Source organism: Apium graveolens, chromosome 2, assembly GCF_009905375.1.
Source record: "Apium graveolens cultivar Ventura chromosome 2, ASM990537v1, whole genome shotgun sequence".
NCBI lineage: Eukaryota > Viridiplantae > Streptophyta > Magnoliopsida > Apiales > Apiaceae > Apium > Apium graveolens.
This window is the reverse complement of record NC_133648.1, coordinates 246,997,330-247,019,744: the sequence shown is the minus strand read 5'-3', so window position 1 is coordinate 247,019,744 and position 22,415 is coordinate 246,997,330. Positions and strand designations below refer to the sequence as shown.

General features: G+C 36.1%; 1 non-coding gene across 1 annotated transcript; it reads right to left on the bottom strand.

The window, feature by feature from the left end:
• Positions 1-5,412: 5,412 nt before the first annotated feature.
• LOC141710271 (small nucleolar RNA R71) lies at positions 5,413-5,519 on the bottom strand. The gene has a single exon (XR_012570799.1). It is a non-coding gene; the product is annotated as a small nucleolar RNA R71 (small nucleolar RNA).
• Positions 5,520-22,415: the final 16,896 nt, after the last annotated feature.

Genomic DNA, 22,415 nt, shown 5'->3' with positions numbered 1-22,415 from the left:
ATGATTCAGTTTTGCTCTTAAATGAAGATTTTCTTTGTTTGGCTTTCTGACAAGAATCACAAAGGCCATCAGGAGCAAATACTGACTTTGGCAGTCCTCTCACAAGATCTTTCTTGACCAGTTCATTTATATTGTTGAAATTTAAATGAGAGAGTTTCTTGTGCCAATTCCAGCTTTCTTCAATTGATGCTCTACTCATCAGACAAATTGCAGAACCATTAGTACTTGTTGAAAGCTTAGCTTCATAAATGTTACCACGCCTATATCCTTTCAGAACAACTTTGCCTTTAGATTTACTCACAATTTCACAGTGTTCTTCAAAGAAATCAACATGATAACCTCTGTCACAGATCTGACTTATACTCAGCAGATTGTGTTTAAGTCCTGAGACCAGAGCTACTTCTTTAATTATGACATTCCCAAGATTGATATTGCCATATCCCAATGTTTTTCCAATATTTCCATCTCCATAAAAAACACTTGGGCCAGCTTTCTCCACAAAGTCTGATAGCAGGGCCTTATTTCCAGTCATATGTCCTGAACATCCACTGTCCAGAACTAAAATATTTTTCCTGTTGCCCTGCAATCACAAAGACCACTAATTATTAGTTTTAAGGACCCAGACTTGCTTGGATCCTTTGGTCTTCTTAAGTTTGTTAACATTTGCAGCGGATTTAGTATCAGAGTTTATGTTAACATTTTTCTTATCAGAACTTACACTATCAGACTTTGAATCAGAGTTTACACTAGAAGAAACAATGGAAACTTTCTTCAAAGAAGGTTTTATTTGATAATAATCATAGTACAAACTATGATATTCCTTACAAGTATAAATGGAATGCCATAAACTACCACAATGAAAACAAGGATTTTTTGGTTTGTATCTAACAGACTGACTCTTAACTCCTGATTTTGAAGGTAAGGAGTTAATATTCTTATTCTTCCTGCAAAAAGAAGCCAAATGGTTAGAACTTCCACAGTTATGACATGTTTTCCTAGGAGCATCATGAACAGGTTTATAATCATTGCTTTTATTCACACCTTCCTTTCCATTCCTATTTTTCCTAGGTGATTTTACCTTGTTTGCATTCTTAACATCTTTCAGCTTATGCTTAAGCTGCTTCTTTGTCATTAAGCCTATGTTTACTTCAGCTGTCTTTTCCTGTTTTAGTTTGTCAGAAGTTAATTCCTCTTTAACTTCTGATTTCTCATTTTCAGACTTTACAGTTACAAACTTAACAGGTTTTAACTTTGGCTTTTGCTTAACAACAGGCTTAATTTCTTCAGTTCCTTTATCATTCTTATCCTCTCCATAACCTAAGCCCTCTTTCCAGTTTCCACTACTTAGCAAATTTTGAGTTGTTTTGCCAGAGTTAGTCCAAGTCCTGATAATCTCTCTTTCCTTTTCTAACTCAGTTTTTAGAGATTCATTCATTTTTAGCACTTCATCCCTAACATAAAAAGCATCATCTCTATCCTTCTGAGTTTGATGGAACATGACTAACTCTTTTTCTAAGAAATCATTTCTTTTCTTAAAAGCAAGATTTTCAGAAGATAATCTTTCACATATTAAAGTTTGATCTCTGTAACTAACAAACATGGTTTTAAGATATCTTCTCAACTCATTAATATCATCAGTATGAAAAGCATAAGTAGTCCGAGGTACCTTTGTTTCAGCAGCTTCAGAACTGCTCTCAGCGCTTTCTTTATCAGCATTTGCCATCAATGCATAGTTCTCCTCACTTTCCGAGTCTGAGGTGTCTGTCCAGCTTTTCTGCTTTGTGACAAGAGCCTTGCCTTTGTCACCCTTTACCTTCTTGCAACCAGGAGATATGTGGCCTTTCTCACCACAGTTATAGCATTTAACATTGGTATAATCTCCTCTGTCAGACTTTCCTCCTCTGCCTTCAGATCTTCTGAATTTCTTCTTATTAGAACTTATGCCTTTCCTGGAAAACTTCTTTCCCTTCCTGAACTTCCTGTATGCAATCTTTGTGATTCCTTTCACCATAAGAGCACACAGCTTCATCATCTCTTCATCAGCATCAGTCTCAGGCAAGCTTTCAGAATCTGAGTCATCATCACTTTCAGAACTTGATGACTCAGTATCAGACTTTATGAAAAGAGCTTTACCCTTGTCTTTCCTTGAGGAAGCTGCTTTGGGGGATTCTTCTTCAGCCTTAAGAGCAACTGTCCTTGACTTTCCTCCTTTCCTCTTGCTTCTTTGTTCCATCTCAAGTTCATGAGTCTTGAGCATTCCATAGATTTCATCAAGAGTTGTTTCATCAAGATTGTAGTTGTCTCTTATTGTCGTTGCCTTCAAATCCCAGCATTCAGGAAGAGCTAACAGGAATTTAAGGTTTGAATCTTCAAGATCATACTCTTTATCAACCAATGACAAATCATTCAAAAGTTTGACAAATCTATCATATAAATCATTCAATGACTCATTAGTCTTTGAGTCAAAATGTTCATACTCTTGAGTGAGTATTGTCTTCATGTTCTTCTTAATTGTGTCAGTTCCCTGACACCTTGTTTCCAGAGCATCCCATATCTCCTTAGCAGTCTTGCAGTTGATTACCCTGTTTGACATTACATTATCAATGGCACTATACAGTAAGTGTCATACCTTAGCATCCTTAGCAATTGATGCTATATCTTCAGCAGTATAATCACTCTTCTCCTTTGGTACGGTCTTTGCTGCTTCACCTGCAACTGCAACAACGAGCTTGGTTGGTTTGTGAGGCCCTTCCTTGATTCTATCAAGGTATTCTGGATCTGTTGCTTCCAGGAACATGGGCATCCTTACCTTCCATATGGGATATTCATATGGTCTCAGTATGGGAACTCTGATAGTCTCATACCGACTTTGGATTTGTGTCTTTGGAGGTTCTTCAGTTTTTGTAGGCTTAGTTGGAGTTTCTGTGTCAGACATGATTGTGTTTGGATCTTTAACTGTATGTGTGTTAACAGATTAACTCTGATACCACTTGTTAGGTCACACACTGTAGAGGGGGTGAATACAGTGTATAATACAATCAAATCGAACTTTAATATCTTAAGTAACAGAAAACAAACTTTATTGAAACAATAAACTCTGTTACAGTATGGAACTGTTACCTCTCAGTGATGAACAAATATCACGAGAGCTGCTAGGGTTACAATGAATAATCTTCTTAAATATGATAACACTTATAGTGTAAACCCTATGTCTGTGTTTATATACTACACAGTTACAAGATAATCGCTAATTGATATGGAATATAATTTTGCTTCCTAAAATATATCAATCAGATATCTTTTCTTCCAAGTATTCCATTCTTCACGGAACTCCTTCTTCATGCATATCTCTTCTTATGTTTATCTCGATCTTCTTTCCTTTAATCAGCTACTGTCCTTATCCGAACGTCCTTCAGCACTTAAGTTCTGATATCTAACTTCTGATGATTATCTCCTGATAATATAAGTACTGATATCCTTAAGTCCTGACTTCCAGTATAAGTACTGATTAATGGTTAAGTACTGATTTGTCCTGTTAAGTAAGATCTGAAATCTAAACATAAATCATATTAGTCATGACATTATCAAATATATCTAACATCTTTATCAACAAAGAGCCTAGAAATTTTGTAGCAAAACAGTCTTAATTTTAATATAAAATTAAGGGAGTTTTCAAGATCTATGGTCTTTATTTTTCTAGCAAGCTTAAATTCTGCATGAACACATTTCACTACAAGATTTAATTTAATTTGTTCAACCATAAACATTCAAGAAAAGCACAAAAAAAAGTAAAACACATTCACCCCCTCTCTGTGTGTTATTCATTACCTAACATTGCTATATATTGATAACTTATGATCATTTTTCATAACTTATGTTTTAAGTTGTAATCTTGGATGCTAGTTATACTCTTGTGTAACGTACTTGGTTTAATATTTATTCAGTATAAAGACTACATATATTATACCATGCTTTCATCGGAACCCATGTTGATGATGAGTTCGATTATGGGTTAATCGTTATCATGGGGTTCTAGCGGATTTACTTATAGATTTCTTTAGTTAATATATTTTGATGCCTTGGTGTGTGGTGATTGTATGATAACCTAGTATTGGTTGTGCTTATTCGTCTTATGAGTGTCGCGAACTTATAAGATAGTGTGTTAATCTCTATTAAAGCAAAAGTGAATATAGGGGTTTAGAACTTGCCATGCTAGCATATATTCATGTATTTGTTATGCATGATTTGTAGGTAATTTTAACCATCTTACTTGCCCTATGTAATCATGATAGATAACTTGTGCATTAAACCATTATGTTGTCAAATTCTATAGACATATAGGGTCTCAATATAATTAGTGTCTATTCAGCTTCTATCTCTTTTGTGGATGTCTGTAGTAGGGTATTGGTACAACGAAAGTTGGCGTTTACTAGTTTCGTATTGTTTGATTAGTGTCATCACCATTGCATGCTAAGGTTAAGAACAAAAAGGCTATTCAATGAAGTAGTAATGAAGTTAGAATCCCATGTTTCTATCATATAGTAATCAATTCCTTTTAAATCTCTTAGTTAATGTTCTTTAGTATAATCTCTTAGCTAATCGTAGTATAAACAACCTCAATTTGTTAATCGTCTTAGCATTGAATAATAACCATAACATTATTGTATAAGTACATTAATTAAAATTAACCTAAACCAGTCTCTGTGGGAATGAACTAGAATTAGTTCTATATTACTTGCGATCGTGTATACTTGTGTGGATATTAGCGCGTGTTTTCATCCTAACAAGTTTTTGGCGCCGCTGCCGGGGACTCGGTGTTAATTTGTAGTTTATGTGCTTGACATCAGTGTTCGTTAAAGTTCATAGACTCGGATATTTTACTTGTTGTTTGTTGCTTTTTCAGGTACTCTAAAGAGCGTGTATGCTAACGTGTTCTCAACTTCGAAAGAGAACACTGGAAAAACAGAGGAGAAAATTGAAGAAGAAATCTTAGTTGAGAAAGAAGAAGAAGCTCTTATTTCAATGGGTGAACCAGAAGCGAATACAAAGGCTTTGATGGACTATTCTCAGCCAAAGATTAATGATATTCAGTCTAGCATTTTCCGACCAGCCATCTCGGATAATACCTTTGAGATCAAGTCGAGCACGATTCAGATGATACAGAACTCAGTTTAGTTTGGGGGTTCTCCGACAGAAGACCCCAATATGCACATCAGAGATTTCATCAAGATCTACGACACTTTCAAATTTAATGGAGTTTCTGAAGATGCTATTAAGTTGAGGCTTTTCCTATTCTCTCTACTAGATAAAGCTAAATGCTGGTTATATTCTCTACCACCAGGGTCTATCACCAAATGGGAGGATCTTGCTCAAAAGTTCCTAACTAAATTCTTTCCTATGGCGAAGACAACTGTAATCATAAATGCACTTACTCAATTTGCTCAGCAATCTGGAGAATCTTTATGTGAGGCTTGGGATCGCTATAAGGAGATGCTTAGAAAGTGTCCTCACCATGGGATGCCTGACTGGATGATCATTAACTATTTCTATAATGGTTTGGGTACAACTTCTAGACCCATGCTTGATGCAGCATCAGGAGGAGCCTTACGGGCTAAAAGCTACGATGAAGCTTATGAATTGATTGAGCTGATGGCTGTTAATGAATACCAGAACCCAACTCAGAGACTACCTCAGGGCAAGGTAGCAGGAATTCTGGAAGTGGATGCAGCTACTGCTATATCTGCTCAGCTTAAGGCTTTGACAATGAAGGTGGATTATTTAGGTAATTATGGAGTCAATCAGATCACTAGTGTCTGTGAGCTTTATGTTAGTGCCCATGAGACGGAGCAGTGTGCTATTTCTAGTGAATCAGCTCAGTTTGTGAGCAACTTTAAGAGGTCTCAGCAACCTGTTCCAGCAACCTATCATCCCAACAACCGCAATCATCCTAACTTCAGCTGGATCAATACTCAGAATGCACTTCAGTAGCCTTATCAGCAGTATGCAGCGAAGCAATACAACCATCCTGGTTTTCAGCAACCGCAATATACACCCAAAAAACAACTCCAGCTGCAACAATCTAATGAAAAGGCTGAAGTAGAGGGGTTAAGGCTCATGTGCAAGAGCCAACGGTTTCTATCAAGACCTTGGAGAATCAAATTGGGCAAATTGCCAATGCCTTGCTAAATCTCCAACCTTGTACACTCCCTAGTAACATTGAAGTGCCAGGAAAGAGGGAAGCTAAGGAGTAGGTTAAGGCAATTACACTGAGGTCTGGGAAGGTTGTAAATCCCGAAAAATCTCAAGTTTTGGAAGATGAAGTTGTGGCTGAGGAAGAAGTGCAGAAGGAAGCAGAAGTGGAACCAAGGAAGACTACGATGGAACATACTCATCCTGAGGGTAATACGGGGGAGAAACAGATCTATCCTCCACCTCATTTTTCTAAGAGGCTATAGAAGAAAAAGTTGGATAAGCAGTTTGAGAAGTTTCTGGAGGTGTTCAAGAAACTTCATATCAATATACATTTCGCTGAAGCTCTTGAACAGATGCCTAGTTATGCAAAGTCTATGAAAGGTATTCTCTTTAGGAAGGTGAAGTTTGATGACTTAGAGACTATCGCTCTCACGGAGGAGTGTAGTGTTGTGCTGCAACAGAAGTTGCCTCCAAAGCTTAAAGATCCTGAAGCTTCACCATTCCTTGTACCATTGGAAAAGTGTCATTTGACAAATGCTTATGTGACTTGGAGGCTAGCATCAATCTGATGCCCTTGTCAATCTTCAAGAAGTTGGACTTACCTGATCCAAAGCCTACTTATATGACCTCGCAGTTGGTCGATCGTTATATTACATATTCACGAGGCATTGTGGAGGATGTCTTGATCAAGGTGGATAAACTCATCTTTACTGCTGATTTTATAATTCTTGATTTCGAGGAGGATAAGAATATTCCCATAATCTTGGGAAGACCATTCTTGGCTACTGGTCGAACCTTGATTGATGTGTAGATGGGTGAGCTTACTATGCGAGTGCTGGATCAAGATGTGATGTTCATTGTTTTTAATGCCATGAAATTCTCGACTGAGAACGAGGAGTGCTTAAAAGTGGAGTTGGTCGATTCTGTGGTTACTTCAGAACTTGATCAAATATTAAGGTCTGATGCCTTAGAGAAGGCCTTGTTGGGGAATTCAGATAGTGAAGATGATGAAGGTGATGAGCAGTTGTAGTATTTGAATGCTTCTGCTTGGAAGTGAAGGTTAGATATGCCGATTGAATCTCTTAGATTGGAGGATTGAACAAATCTCTGAAGCGCCTCAAGCCATCTATTGAGGAAGCTCCTACGCTTGAGCTTAAACCATTGTCTGAACACTTACGGTATGCTTTTCTAGGTGATGCATCTACTTTTCCTGTTATTATTGTATCTGACCTTTCAGGTAGTGATGAGGAAAAGCTCTTAAGAATTATGAGAGAGTTCAAATCGGTAATTGGATGGACTATAGCAGATATTAAGGGAATTAGCCCTTCATATTGAATGCATAAAATTCTGCTAGAGGAAGGTAGCAAGCCTACTGTTGAGCAATAGAGAAGGCTTAATCCGATAATGAAAGAAGTTGTAAAGAAGGAAATTATCAAATGGCTAGATGCAGGGATCATTTATCCCATTTCTGACAGTTCTTGGGTGAGTCCAGTGCAGTGTGTGTTGAAGAAATGAGGTATCACCGTTGTTGCTAATGAAAAGAATGAGCTCATTCATACTCGAACAGTCACGAGGTGGAGAGTTTTCATGGATTACAGGAAGCTGAACAAGGCCACGAGGAAGGATCACTTCCCTCTTCCTTTTATTGATTAGATGCTTGACAGATTGGCTGGGCATGAGTACTATTGTCTTCTGGATGGCTATTCGGGTTATAATCAGATTTGTATTGCTCCAGAAGATTAGTAAAAAACTACCTTCACTTGTCTGTTTGGTACTTTTGCCTTAAGAAGACTTTCTTTTGGGTTGTGTGGTACACTTGCCATATTTCAGAGATGCATGATGGCTATCTTCTCTGACATGATTGGTCGGAATATGGAGGTGTTCATGGATGATTTTTCTGTGTTTAGTGATTCTTTTGACGATTGCTTACAAAATCTTGGGGTCGTTCTTAAAAGGTGTGTTGAGACCAATCTGGTTCTCAACTGGGAAAAATGTCATTTTATGGTGTGACAGGGCATTATTCTTGGGCACAAGGTCTCTAGTAAAGGTCTTGAGGTGGACAAGGCCAAGGTGGGGGTTATCGAAAACCTTCCTCCACCAAATTCTGTAAAGGGAGTTCGTAGCTTTCTTGGTCATGCGGGTTTCTATCGGCGGTTCATCAAGGACTTTTCAAAATTCTCTAAACCTTTGTGCAATATTCTAGAAAAAGATGTCCTTTTCAAGTTTGATGGCGAGTGCCTGGCTGCTTTTGAGATCTTAAAGGAGAGTTTGATCATGGCACCGGTCATAACTGCACCTAATTGGGATGAACCTTTTGAGATGATGTGCGATGCAAGTGACTATGCAGTTGGAGCAGTTCCTGGGCAGAGAAAGAACAATATATTTCATATGGTCTACTATGCTAGTAAGACCCTCAATGGTGCTTAACTGAATTATACTACTACTGAGAAAGAACTCTTAGCCATTGTCTACGGTTTTGAGAAGTTTCGATCTTATTTACTTGGGGCGAAGGTGACAGTTTTCACCGATCATGCTGCTATTCGCTATCTCGTCTCCAAGAGGGACTCGAAGCCTAGACTGATTCGATGAGTTCTTTTACTTCAAGAATTTGAGTTAGAGATCAAGGACAAGAAAGGTACTGAGAATCAAGTCGCTAACCATCTCTCTTGTTTAGAAGATCCAAGTGTTAGGTCACACAACACTATAGAAGGGGGTTGAATATAGTGTTTATATAATCAAATCGATTTTGAACACAAGTATGTAACAGTAATCAAGTTTATTCAATATAATAAGCTCTATTACAAAGTAGGTTAAACTACTCTCTCAGTGATAAACAATATCACTAAGAGCTGCTAGGTTACAATGTATAATCTTTCTCATGAATGATTACACTTATAGTGTAAACCCTAAGCTGTGATTACATAGTACACAGTTATAAGATATCTTCTAATTGATATGGAATATAATTCTTTCTCCTAAAATATATCAATCAGATATTATCCTTTTACAAGTCTTCTAGCTGTCCAACTCTTCATACATATCTTTTATTATTTTAGTCATGATCTTCTCCTGTAAATCAGCTACATTCCTTATCTAAAGTACCCGCACTTAAGTCCTGATATAAATCCTGACGGCCTTAAATTCTGATATAAGTTCTGACTTCAGTAAGTTCTGATTTCCAGTAAGTCCTGATATTAAGTTCTGAAACTAAACACAACAGATTAGACATGACATCACAAATATATCTAACAATCTCCCTCAACTTGTAAATTATGAAAAATATACAAGTTAATAGATTTGATGATGTCAAAAACTTTAAAGTACAAATGCAATGAGAGTTTATTTAGACAACTAACTACAACTTACAGTCCTTGTAGCTTTTACCAATATTACTGAGTCAATCTAAATCCAAAGTGATTATTGACAAAGTTTGATATCAGCTTCTCTTCTGTATTCCTCAGGACTTGAGCTAATATAGCCTTGACTTGCTCCATTCTTCATTTTGACATCCAATCTGGTAGATTGCAGTCCTAAGTGTTGAGATGTGATTTCTTTCCAATCCATCACCAAGTCTGATTACCCTTGGATAAGATGAGTCTTCATTATAACACATATATTTCTCTTTCAGAATAACTTCAAGTTTAGCAGAATCCTTCTTTATGGGAATTTCACTTCCATCATCTTCAACTATATTTGGAACAAATTCTGTAACCCTTGATCCAGAGATTCTGGCTTTATCCCTTATGGTCTTCATTATGAAATTTGATCATCTCCTGGTAATCTCATACTTTATCTACAAAAGATAATGAAAGAATTGAAGTTCTTTCAGAGATTTGTTTAGCACAACTGATTCTGACATTTCGTATGTTCTTCCATCTTCAAGAAACAGAATCAACTTTTCTTTGACATTACTCTTATCATGAGCATCCAGTACCACTTGAACAGATATAACCTTATCAAGGTGTTTCTGTGTAACTTCCTCAAGAGGTTTGTCAGTTAATAAGAATGGATCTCTAGTAAGTACTTCAACTCATATTTTGATCTTGGCTTCTTCAGAACCTAATCCAGCTCTGTCTCTTGCTTCTATGGCTTTCAATCCAACAATCATGAAATCAGATAACAGTTGACTTTTCTTAGGATCTGATGGATTAACATTTTTCCATAGGAGTTTTCTCTTATCAGTAACTGTCATCTTGTTTAAATCAACTTGAGCTCTGTCAGAGGTTGATGTCTTAATGATTTGATCAGGATTTGTTGTTTCATTTATACCTTGCTGTTCTGAAATGTCTTCACTCTGAACAACTTGAGCTATGTCAGAGGTTGTCTTGGATTATCTGTCACCTTTCTTCTTTTCAGAATTTCAATAGTTTCATCTTCAACAGCAGCATCATCAAAGACCTGAACCAACTTGCATACAGGTTTCATCAGGACTTGAGTAATCTTCATCTCCTGCTTCTTTATTGGTTCATCAATTTTGCTTTCCCTTTTTCTTTGGGATCAATTTCAACTTATGATCTTGTCTTGGGCTTTGAAGCCTCAGAAGTTGACATTTCCTTGATCACAATGCCTTTTGCCTTAGGCCTTGGATGTTTCTTTGCATTAGAAGCTTTAGATTTAAGATTTGTCTTCTCAGCTGCAAATCTAGCTTCTTCCTCCTTAGGAGTCTCTAAATCCATTCCAAGATTATGCTTGAGAAATAATCTTCTAGTAATCTCTTCATCAAGTGTCTGAATCTTGGGATCCTTATAATAGACAGTAGTCTCCCTTCCCTTAAGCTTCAGAGTTTGTAAAAACTTCTGAGAGTCTTGACTTTCAGCTTGAATCAGAACATCAGAACTTGATATCAGATTTTGATTATCAGAACTTGCTATCAGATTTTAAGCATTCACAGCTTCAGAACTTGTATTCTTCTGTGTAGAAGATTTGCTAGAATCAGGATTTAGTTTCTATGAATAAACTTTGATGTTTTTCCCTTGACCTTTGCCCTTGCTAGGGTTTTCCTGGTCATCTCCTTTATCATCCTTCTTCTTCAGTGCTTGAATAGTAGAGCATTTGGACTTAACTACCTTCTCCCCCTTTTTGACATCATCTGGTAAGAGTAGAGAGAGAAGAAGTTCCACTGAAGATTAGATTTCATTCAGTTGAGTCTATTGAGAGGCTTGATTATGCAGGACCTCAGTCAGTTGGGCCTATTGCTTTTCTTGAACTTTCTCAACAACCTCTACTTTTTCATGAATAGGTTTGATAAACCTGTTCTTGTCTAGCTTGAGCATCAGGTCCAGCTTCCTGTAATTTATCAACCTTGGCATGAGTAATAGAGTGTTGACCTTGAAGACTTTTGGTACTGAGAGTTGTGACTTTAAGTTGAGCTTTGAAGTCAGAATTTGTCAACAACTCATCAGCTTTTGCAATACTATTTGACAGAACTTTTGAGCTTGGAATGAAATCAGATTCATTCCACTTCTTGGTCCACTCAACTCCTCTGTGAGTTTCTTCCCATGGAACAGGAGCATCCTGTTCAACAAACTTTTTAAGCAGTGCCTCCTTTCGAAGAATTTGAGCTGGAGTGTTTACTGGAGCTGACTCTCCAGAACTTGCTAGACACTCATCATCTTCTGACAACACAAGTGTGCGTGTGGCTGTAGGAGATTCTGGTACAACTTCATCTATTTCCATATCCAGAATTGGAGTGGTAGGAACTTCAGCATTTAGTGGAGAAACAGGTGGAGTTGTCACTTGGCCATGTGGTGTTTCCAGAAACAAGACAGATGGAATGTGCATCCTATGAATGTCAATTTTAGGACTTAATCCTGAATCTTCAACTGTAGCTGTTTCTTTGATTGGAGAGACAGGAGGTGTGATCACTGTATCTTGAACAGTTTCTTTAGCTTGAGGTGGAGGTGGCAAAGCTTTAATTACTATTGGTTCTGATGAGATCAGAGATTCCTGATCCCCTTCCTCAGATTGAGGTTATGCCATATGCCTTCCTGCTCTCATCTTCTTTGATCTGGACTTTGGTTGTGAAGGTGTTGCATGAGCAGCATCAGAACTTGAAAGTCTTTTTCTTTTCAAACCAGAACCCTCAGCTTTAATATATTTCTGAGGAGTTACCTCTTTTTGAAAAATTTCTTTTTCAGCTTCTATTGTCACAGGTTCTGATGCATGAACCCGGACTTGCTCATCTTCATCTGATTCATCCCTCAGAATCATCCTTATTCTCTTTGGTGGAGATTTAGGAACATATTTTGCTCTTGAAGGTTTGGGTCTAGATGTTGTAGCAGATTTTATAACTGGCACTTTTTGAGAAGTACCAGAGATTGGTTGCGAGGATTGTGCTGGTTGAAAATAGGTTCTGATGGTAGGCTGTGGTTGTGGTTGAGAAGTTTGAGCTGGTTGAGTATTGGTTGTAGGTGCTGATGGAGGTTGAGAGGGTACAACTTCAGGAAATTTGGGTGTGTATGTGTTGGGGTCAGAGTTTACTAAGAACTGTTATACAGAATCAGGAATTTGAAGGGGTCTAAGTATCTCTTTCTTATTATCAGTAGATAACAAGTCTGTGAAGGCCCTTTTAGCAAGTTTAAAAGGTTAAATTGTCTCACTAAAGTTTCGGGGCTCATCAGGACAACAAAAACTATAAATGAGTTGACAAAATCTAGCAAAGTAAACAGTATTTGGGTCCTCATTCATCCTATCCCCAATAAAACCCAAAATAGCAGTAGCATAGTCAAAGTGAGTTTGATTTAGAAGTGCATACCCTATATGCTGACTCAGAATGGGAATGGCATCAAAGTTGGATCATTTGTTGGCAAAAGCTCTGGTGATGCAGTCAAAGAAGAAACTCCACTCCCTCCTAATGTATGGCCTCTTCAATTGTCCCAGCTTGGACAAACCTTTCTCATAGCTAAGATTGGCCATCATACCGTGTAGAAGTGGCTCCTCAATCTGAGCATTAAAAGTACAATTTTCTGGCAAGTGCAGAGCTTGTCGAACAGTTGACAAGTTAACCAGATGCTCATCTTCCTCTGTTATGAAAATGATACTTGGGGACCTAGCTTCACCACCATCATTATAAACTCCACTCCTCCAAAACTCCAGTATTTGAGTTCCTGAGAGTAATTGTGGTTGGGTCAAAGCATACCCAATCTCACTGTTAGCAAGAAAGTCCTGAACGAAGTGAAGATCAGAAGGAGCATCGTCCTTGCTAAGAATAGCCATGTAGTTGTTAGGGACGAACTTGGCTCCATTAAAGATGATGTCCTTGGGTGCCATTTCTGTAAGAAATTAAGTGAAAAGTGTGTACGAAAGGTGTTTGATAAAATGCTTATAAGAGATAGTTTCAGAGAATATTAGAGAGTGAGAGAGAATAAGAGAGATTAGAAAATAAAAATAGTAGGTAAAAGATTGTAAAATCTTTCAACTCACTTATTTATACACTCCACGTGACAACGGCTATTTTTGTGAAGCAGAACAGACTTTTTACACCTGACAGCATGGAAACAGTCAAAAAAATAATGAGTGGACACGGTAAACGTGCATGTAATTATTGCTCACATGCTGTTACCAAAACAAACACGCAACCCATTAACCAAATGATTATCACTTCTTTTATCTCACTTAATTATTTTCTGACAGAATATAACCGTTAGAGTAAATACTAAAAATAAGCCAAGTAATTAGATAATGCCACGTAAGCATCAGAGTTTCCATTAGGATTTGCATCAGAACTTGACTATTATCAGAATTTAATGGTCATCAAAACATGGCTTCTGTACTCAAAAAGTGAATGACTATTTATGTGATTCTTCACAAAAATACTGACTGGTTTCTTCAGAGTTTGAACATCAGAACTTTCATCAGAACTTGTCCTCAGAATTTATGCAAATAATACTTAACTGTTTGTCAGAAATAACTTAATGACCACAGTAATTTTCATCATTCATATGGAGTGAGAGTGTGTGCATTTGCAAATGATTAGATAAAGATTAAAGTCTGATAAACTTCAGATTTCTTAGAAATAAGGCATAACTAAGAAAAATGATTAAAATTTGTCTTTAATTTTGAAGTCTACTATAGAATAAATTTATGCAAGAGTCCACCTCAACTCTTTATGCTCATTTTATGCATCTTTTGAAATTCTTTTTACAATGGCTTCTCAGTGTAAATGAGTCACAACTGCTATCAGAATTTATGCTATTATCAGAATATTTCTCCAATAATCAGAGAATGTGAAAAGTCACCAAGAAAAATTTATTTGCTTTTCTAATGCATATTACTTAATACCAGCAATGCACTTGGGTCTTCCCTTTCACATATTTACTCTAGATCTCAAAGGAGTATCTGACTTCAATTTTTCTTTTCTTTTGTTTTCTTCAAATAAGTGAGGCTTATCAAGCATGTAGTTCATCCTTAAGATTTACTGACATCAGAATTTGACAGATAAGAAACAATAATCTAGTTTGTGACTTAGTAATAAGATACACAAAGTAAATTTGACTAAGATCAAAAGTAGAGTTTGCTTGTGTTATAGATTTCCACATAAACAACTAATTTAAACATGGGATACACAGTTTGTTAAAGACTACTAAGTCAACATCTAACAAATAATCCTCATTGAAGTGAATAATTATAGAACATTCAAAACACTATCAGAGTATATAGAATCACATTAGATAACAATCAGTATTTAATATATTATAGTTTAAGCACATATTACATGGAGATAAGACAATCTGTAAACACTGATCATAAAGTCTGATGCATGAGAACAAAAACAAAACAGATTTTGAGAAAGAACCTGAAACCATTCTAAATTCATTTACTAGTCTTGTAAAAGTAGCTTCAAATAGTGGTTTTGTGAAGATATCTGCTAGTTATTGATCTGTTGGAACAAAATGCAATTCCACTGTACCTTCCATCATATATTCCCTTATGAAATGGTACCTAATACTGATGTGCTTTGTCATTGAGTGTTGAACTGGATTTCCTGTCATAGCAATAGCACTTTGATTATCACAGTAAATGGGTATTTTAGAGAATTCTAACCTATAGTCCAGTAACTGATTCTTCATCCAAAGAATCTGTGCACAATAGCTTCCTACAGCAATATATTTTGCTTCTGCAGTTGATGTGGAAACTGGTTTTTGTTTCTTGCTAAACCAAGAAATCAATTTGCCTCCAAGAAATTGGCAGCTTCCACTAGTGCTTTTCCTGTCTATTTTGTATCCTGCAAAATCTGCATCTGAGTAACCTATTAGCTTAAAATCTGATTCCCTAGGATACCACAATCCTAGATCAGCTGTACCCTTGAGGTACTTGAAAATTCTTTTCACATCTATTAGATGAGGTTCTCTTGGATCAGCCTGAAATCTTGCACAAAGACAGGTAGCGTACATGATATTAGGTCTACTTACAGTTAAATAGAGTAAAGAGCCAATCATACCTCTGTAGTTAGTAATATCTATTGATGCTCCAGTATCTTTATCTAACTTGGTTGCAGTGGCCATGGGAGTGGATGCAGTTGAACTGTCTTGCATTCCAAATTTCTTGAGTAAATTTCTGGTGTACCTGGATTGATTTATGAAAGTACCTTCTTCATTTTGCTTGACTTGAAGTCCCAGAAAATAACTAAGTTCTCCCATCATACTCATTTGATATCTTGACTGCATTTGCTTTGCAAACCTTTCACAGAGTTTGGCATTTGTAGAACCAAAGATGATATCATCAACATATATCTGTACCAAAAGTAAGTCCTTTCCATGGTAGAGGTAGAACAGAGTTTTATCAATTGTGCCTCTGGTAAATCTACTTTACAGAAAGAATTGAGCTAAAGTCTCATACCATGCTCTAGGAGCTTTCTTAAGGCCATAAAGTGCTTTATCAAGTCTGTAGACATGATTAGGAAATTTTGGATCTACAAATCCTGGAGGTTGTTCAACATATACCTCTTCTTCCAATTCTCCATTGAGAAAAGCACTTTTCACATCCATTTGAAAGACTTTAAACTTTTTGTGAGCAGCATAAGCCAAAAAGATTCTTATGGCTTCCAATCTAGCAACTAGAGCAAATATTTCATCATAGTCAATACCCTCTTGTTGAGAGTAACCTTTAGCAACCAGCCTTGCTTTGTTTCTTGTAATTATGCCATCACTGTCAGTTTTGTTTCTGAACACCCATTTTGTGCCAATAATTGATCTGTTCTTTTGTCTTGGCACTAGGGTCCATACTTTATTTCTTTCAAATTTATTTAACTCTTCCTGCATTGCTTGCACCCAATCAGCATCTTGAAGAGCTTCTTCCACTTTCTTTGGTTCAGTCTGAGATAGAAAAGAATGATAGAGACATTCATTTGATGTTGCTGTTCTAGTTCTGACACCTGCTTCAGGATCTCCAATTATTAAGTCAGGTTTATGTGATTTAGTCCACTTCCTTGCAGATGGAAGTTGATCTCTAGAACTAGATCCTCCCCCATGATCCATGTTGTCTCCATCAACATTTTCTGATGCTCCCCCTGAAGTTATGCTCTCTGAAATTTCATAATTTGAGTTGGATCCTTCAGGAATTGAAGAATCAGAGTTTCCAGAATTATCAGAATTTGGCTCATCAGAACTTGATGAATCAGAACTTGAAGAGCCAGTGACAGGTTCTGATACTTCTTGAGAGTCTTGAGATGTGGTAGGATTGTTAACTTGCTCCCCCTGAACAAGTGCATTTTCCTTTGGTGTAGTTACCACAGTTTCAATGACATCAGAATTTAACACGTCAGAACTTACAGAATCAGGACTTAGGTCATCAGAATTTATAGTATCAGAATTTACATCTTCATTTTCAAATCTCAGCTGATCATGATCATTGAAATCTTCAAGTCATGTTATCTTTTTATTATCAAAAAATACATTGATAGATTCCATGATAACCCTTGTTCTTAAATTGTAAACTCTGAAGGCTTTTATGCAAAGTGGATATCCAACAAAAATTCCTTCATCAGCTTTTAGATCAAATTTTGACAGCTGTTCAGGACGAGTCTTAAGAATAAAACACTTGCATCCAAATACATGAAAGTATTTCAGATTTGGCTTCTTTTTCTTCACCATCTCATATGGTGTTTTTCCATGGTTGTTTATGAGTGTAGCATTCTGTGTAAAACAAGCAGCCTGCACAGCTTCAGCCCAAAAATAGGTTGGTAGCTTTGCTTCATCAAGCATAGTTCGTGCAGCTTCAATAAGAATCTTGTTCTTTCTTTCTACAACTCCATTCTGCTGTGGAGTTCCAGGTGCAGAAAATTTCTGCTTTATTCCATGCTCTTTACAGAACTCTTCTATGATTGAATTCTTGAACTCAGTGCCATTATCACTTCTTATGATTTTAACAGAATCTTTGACTAATTTATCCAGCTGTATGACATGATCAGTTAGAGTAGATGCAGTTTCATTCTTCTTGTGCAATAAATACATCCAAGTGTATCTTGTGAACTCATCCACTATAACCATAGCATATTTCTTTTTTGCAATGGACATGACATTGACTGGACCAAATAGATCAACATGCAGTAAGTGATAAGGCTCAATAATTGAGGATTCAGCTTTGCTCTTGAATGAAGATTTTCTTTGTTTTGCCTTTTGACAATAGTCACAAAGACCATCAGGAGCAAATACTGATTTTGGAAGTCCTCTCACAAGATCTTTCTTTACTAGCTCATTTATGTTGTTGAAATTTAAATGAGAGAGTCTCTTGTGCCAATTCCAGCTTTCTTCAATTGATGCTCTACTTAACAGACATATTGCAGAACCATCAGAGTTTATTGAAAGTCTGGCTTCATATATGTTACCATGTCTGTAACCTTTCAGAACCACTTTTCCTGTAGAATTACTTATAACTTCATAGTGTTCTTCAAAGGAATACACATGATAACCTCTGTCACAGATTTGACTCATACTTAGAAGATTGTGTTTAAGTCCTGAGACAAGAGCTACTGATTCAATTATGACATTCCCAAGATTAATATTGCCATATCCCAGAGTCTTTCCCATGTTGCCATCTCCATAAGAAACTCCTGGGCCAGCTTTCTCCACAAAGTCTGATAGCAGGGCTTTATTTCCAGTCATATGTCCTGAACATCCACTATCCAGAACTAGGATGTTTTTCATATTTCCCTTTAATTTAACAGCATCAGAACTGCTATCAGCATTTTCCATTAAGGCATAGTTCACCTCATCTTCAAAATCTGAAGTGTCTGCCCATTTTTTCTTCTTTGTGATAAGTGCATGGCCTTTATCACCTTTTCCTTTCTTGCAGTCAGGAGAGATGTGGCCTCTTTCACCATAATTGTAGCATTTGACATTTGAGTTGTCTCCTCTGTCAGACTTTCCTCCTTTACCTTCAGACTTTCTGAACCCTTTATTTTCAGAACTTCCACCTTTCCTGGAAAACTTCTTGCCCTTTCTGAACTTTTTGTAGGCTATCTTTGTGATATCATTCACCATAAGAGCACACAATTGCATCATCTCTGCATCAACATCAACTTCAGATAAATTTTCAGATTCCGAATCATCATCATCAGAATATGATGATTCTGAATCAGACTGTATAATAAGAGCCTTTCCTTTGCCCCTCTTTGAGACAACCACTTTAGGAGATTCCTCCTCAGCTTTAAGATCAACTGTCTTTGAATTTCTTCCATGCCTTTTACTCCTTTGATCCATCTCAAGTTCATGAGTCTTGAGCATACCATAAATTTCATCAAGAGTAGTTTCAGCAAGGTCATAGTTGTCTCTTATGGTAGTAGATTTCAAATACCAATTTTCAGGAAGAGCTAAAAAGAATTTTAGATTTGAATCTTCAAGATCATATTCCTTGTCCACCAGTGACAGATCATTTAAGAGTTTGGCAAACCTGTTATATAAATCAGTTAATGACTCATCAGCTTTTGAGTCAAAGTGCTCATACTCTTGAGTGAGTATAGTCTTCTTGTTCTTTTTGATTGCATCAGTTCCCTGGCATCTTGTCTCCAAAGTATCCCATATCTCCTTTGCAGTCTTGCATCCAATTACCCTGTTTGACATAACATTGTCAATTGCACTATGAAGCAGATGCCTTACCCTTGCATCCTTGGCAATAAATGAGATGTCTTCAGTTGTGTACTCACTTTTCTCCTTTGGTATCATCTTTGCTGGTTGATCAGCAACTGCAGCAGAAAGCTCGGTAGGCTTATATGGTCCATCATTAATTCTATCAAGGTATTCTGGATCTGTGGCTTCCAGAAACATATCCATCTTTACCTTCCATATAGGATACTCAGATGCTCTCAGTATGGGAACCCTAATACTCTCATATCGACTGTGAGTTTGATTGTTTTGAGTATCTTGAGTTTTGGTGGGCTTATGTGGAGTTTGTGTTTCTTCAGACATGATTGTAAACTGGACCTCACTGTTTGTAAATCAACAGAGAGGCTCTGATACCACTTGTTAGGTCACACAACACTATAGAAGGGGGTTGAATATAGTGTTTATAGAATCAAATCAATTTTGAACACAAGTATGTAACAGTAATCAAGTTTATTCAATATAATAAGCTTTGTTACAAAGTAGGTTAAACTACTCTCTCAGTGATGAACAATATCACTAAGAGCTGCTAGGTTACAATGTATAATCTTTCTCGTGAATGATAACACTTATAGTGTAAACCCTAAGCTGTGTTTACATAGTACACTGTTACAAGATATCTTCTAATTGATATGGAATATAATTTTGTCTCCTAAAATATATCAATCATATATTATCCTTTTACAAGTCTTCTAGTTGTCCAACTCTTCATGCATATCTTTTATTGTTTTAGTCATGATCATCTCCTGTAAATCAGCTGCATTCATTATCTGAAGTGAAAGAGATGTGTCCTAAGTCCAATCATGTATGATGATTTAGGAATAACTTTTATGTAATCTGTTTTGATTTCATTGATATTAATAAAAGACTTGGTTTGGTTTTATTGCGGGCTTTATCTATTTAAGTGTTTAAATAAGATATACCATAGTTTAGAGTAAAGCTTTTTATGGATTATGATGAGATTAAAATAATAAGACCTAAAAGATGATAACTCTAAACTTAAATATTTTCTGGTCGTAGGATTACTAACTTGTAATTAGTAATCCGCAAAGATCGGTACATACTATGCTTGCTTCATTATGAAGGATGTCTGTTCTCATAGACATGTGTGTAGTGACACTATAGCTAGTATATAGGTGCTTATTATAGAATAAGTTCACTGAACATGACTCACACAGCTGAACAACTGATGGAGTTCACTCACGTGTCAGTAGTTGTTCACATAGTGATAGTTGTACAAGTATCCTTAGACTTGAGGTCATCATAGTCATCTTGTGTACCTTGAACTATGCTTTGGTTTAGTTCTTAGTCTCCAGGGACAATTATAAGGGCTCTACTGGGTATAAGAATTTGTACACGAAGATAGTGTATGATCAATAAAGGATCTACCCCTTCCAGTGAAGGAAGAGAATGTTTAATGCTGATCCACTTATGCTAGTTCAGGAATCTCTGGCCAGACTGAATGAAATTAGAAAGGAGTTTCTAATTTACATTAAATAGAACTAAGCATAGTGAATGGGAAAGAAAATGATTAAATAAGATAGGCTTGACACAAGTTCCATGCCTTGTATTTAATCGTGACATTGCAGGGTAGAAGGAATTGATTGTACGGTAACTACTCACTGAATAGGTTCTTGGTATTCTAAGCAGTGAATTCGTATTATCCGGATAGTCGCGATATGTTGAGAAGTATCCCTCACGATGTAGAATAAATATGATTAATTTATTAATTAATCATATTTAATGAATTAGAGAATTTATATAAATAATGATAAAATAGTTTTATTATTATTTCTTTCTACTACCGGCTTAATATTGAAACTACAGGGTCACACCATAAAAGAGAATGATTTAATGGTGGAGGAATTAATTAATAATGGCTGGTAATTATTTATTTGTGAAATAAATAATTAATTAGCAGATTTAATAATTGATTAAATAAGATTTAATTAATTCTTAATATTATTAATTAAGAATTTAATTTTGGAAATTAAATCAAGTGAGAGAATTATTTTTCTAAAGTGTTTAGAAAAGGGATTAATGATTAAAAGGTGTTTTAACTATTAGTTAATTGGTTAATAAGAATAATCAATTAAAGGGTTAATAATAATAATATTTTATGGAAAATTTTCAACTGAAAATTTTGCCTATAAATATACTATTATAAACCCTATTTGCCTAAATCCAAATAATTAACCTTAATTCTAAAGTAGAACAAGAGGGAGGCAACTAATTCTCTCAACCTCTTCCTCCTCCATCACATTGTACTCTTGGTGGATACTGGTGCAGTGCTTCATACTTGAGGAGCAGCTGCTAGGGATTCTTGTTCATCGTTCTTGGATCGCTATTAAAGACATCCATCTTTCCATTAACATAAAGCTTCTTAAGGTAAACATACTGAACTACGAATTAAATATTATTTTTCGCATGGATCCTGCAGAGGGTTTCAGTTTTTTTATAAGATTTAAATTTATGTTTTCGTTGCGTTTATGTGCTAAAAACCCTTCAATGGCATCATAGCTACTTGCGAAAAGTTTTTAATTCATTTATGTGTTTAACTGTTTTCGATATATGAGCATGTACGTGATTCGCCATGATTTGATGTTGATATAATATGCTTATATATGTATGGTTTTGAATATATGATATTAATGTGAGTTGTATAATCATAAGATTATTATGTAATCTGTATATATACTGATATATACATGATTTATGTTTGTTCTAATTATGAGAATCATATTAGATACGGATTCTAAATTGGCTGCTGCAGATTTGCTGAAATCTGGGTCTGGTGTCCAATTTACGCAAACGAATACCCTATTCCATAGGTAAATGAGCGTCTGAACAAAACTGATAGCTAAAGCTATCAACGACTCTTCTGTAAGGCGTTTGACGTCGTTTATTACCCGTAAATAGTGATTCTTATTTTTCTGATTTGATTCTGATTTTTCTGATTTTTGTCATATTTTTTTTTATGTTTAGATCATGGATAATATGATATGTTAAGATCAGATTATGTGTTTTAACATGCTTTTATGTGTTGTATGAGCATGGTGGATGGTTATGTCCTTTCAATCTTAGTGTGATGGTTTTGGTTTTGGTTTTAAATACGACTTGCATGTC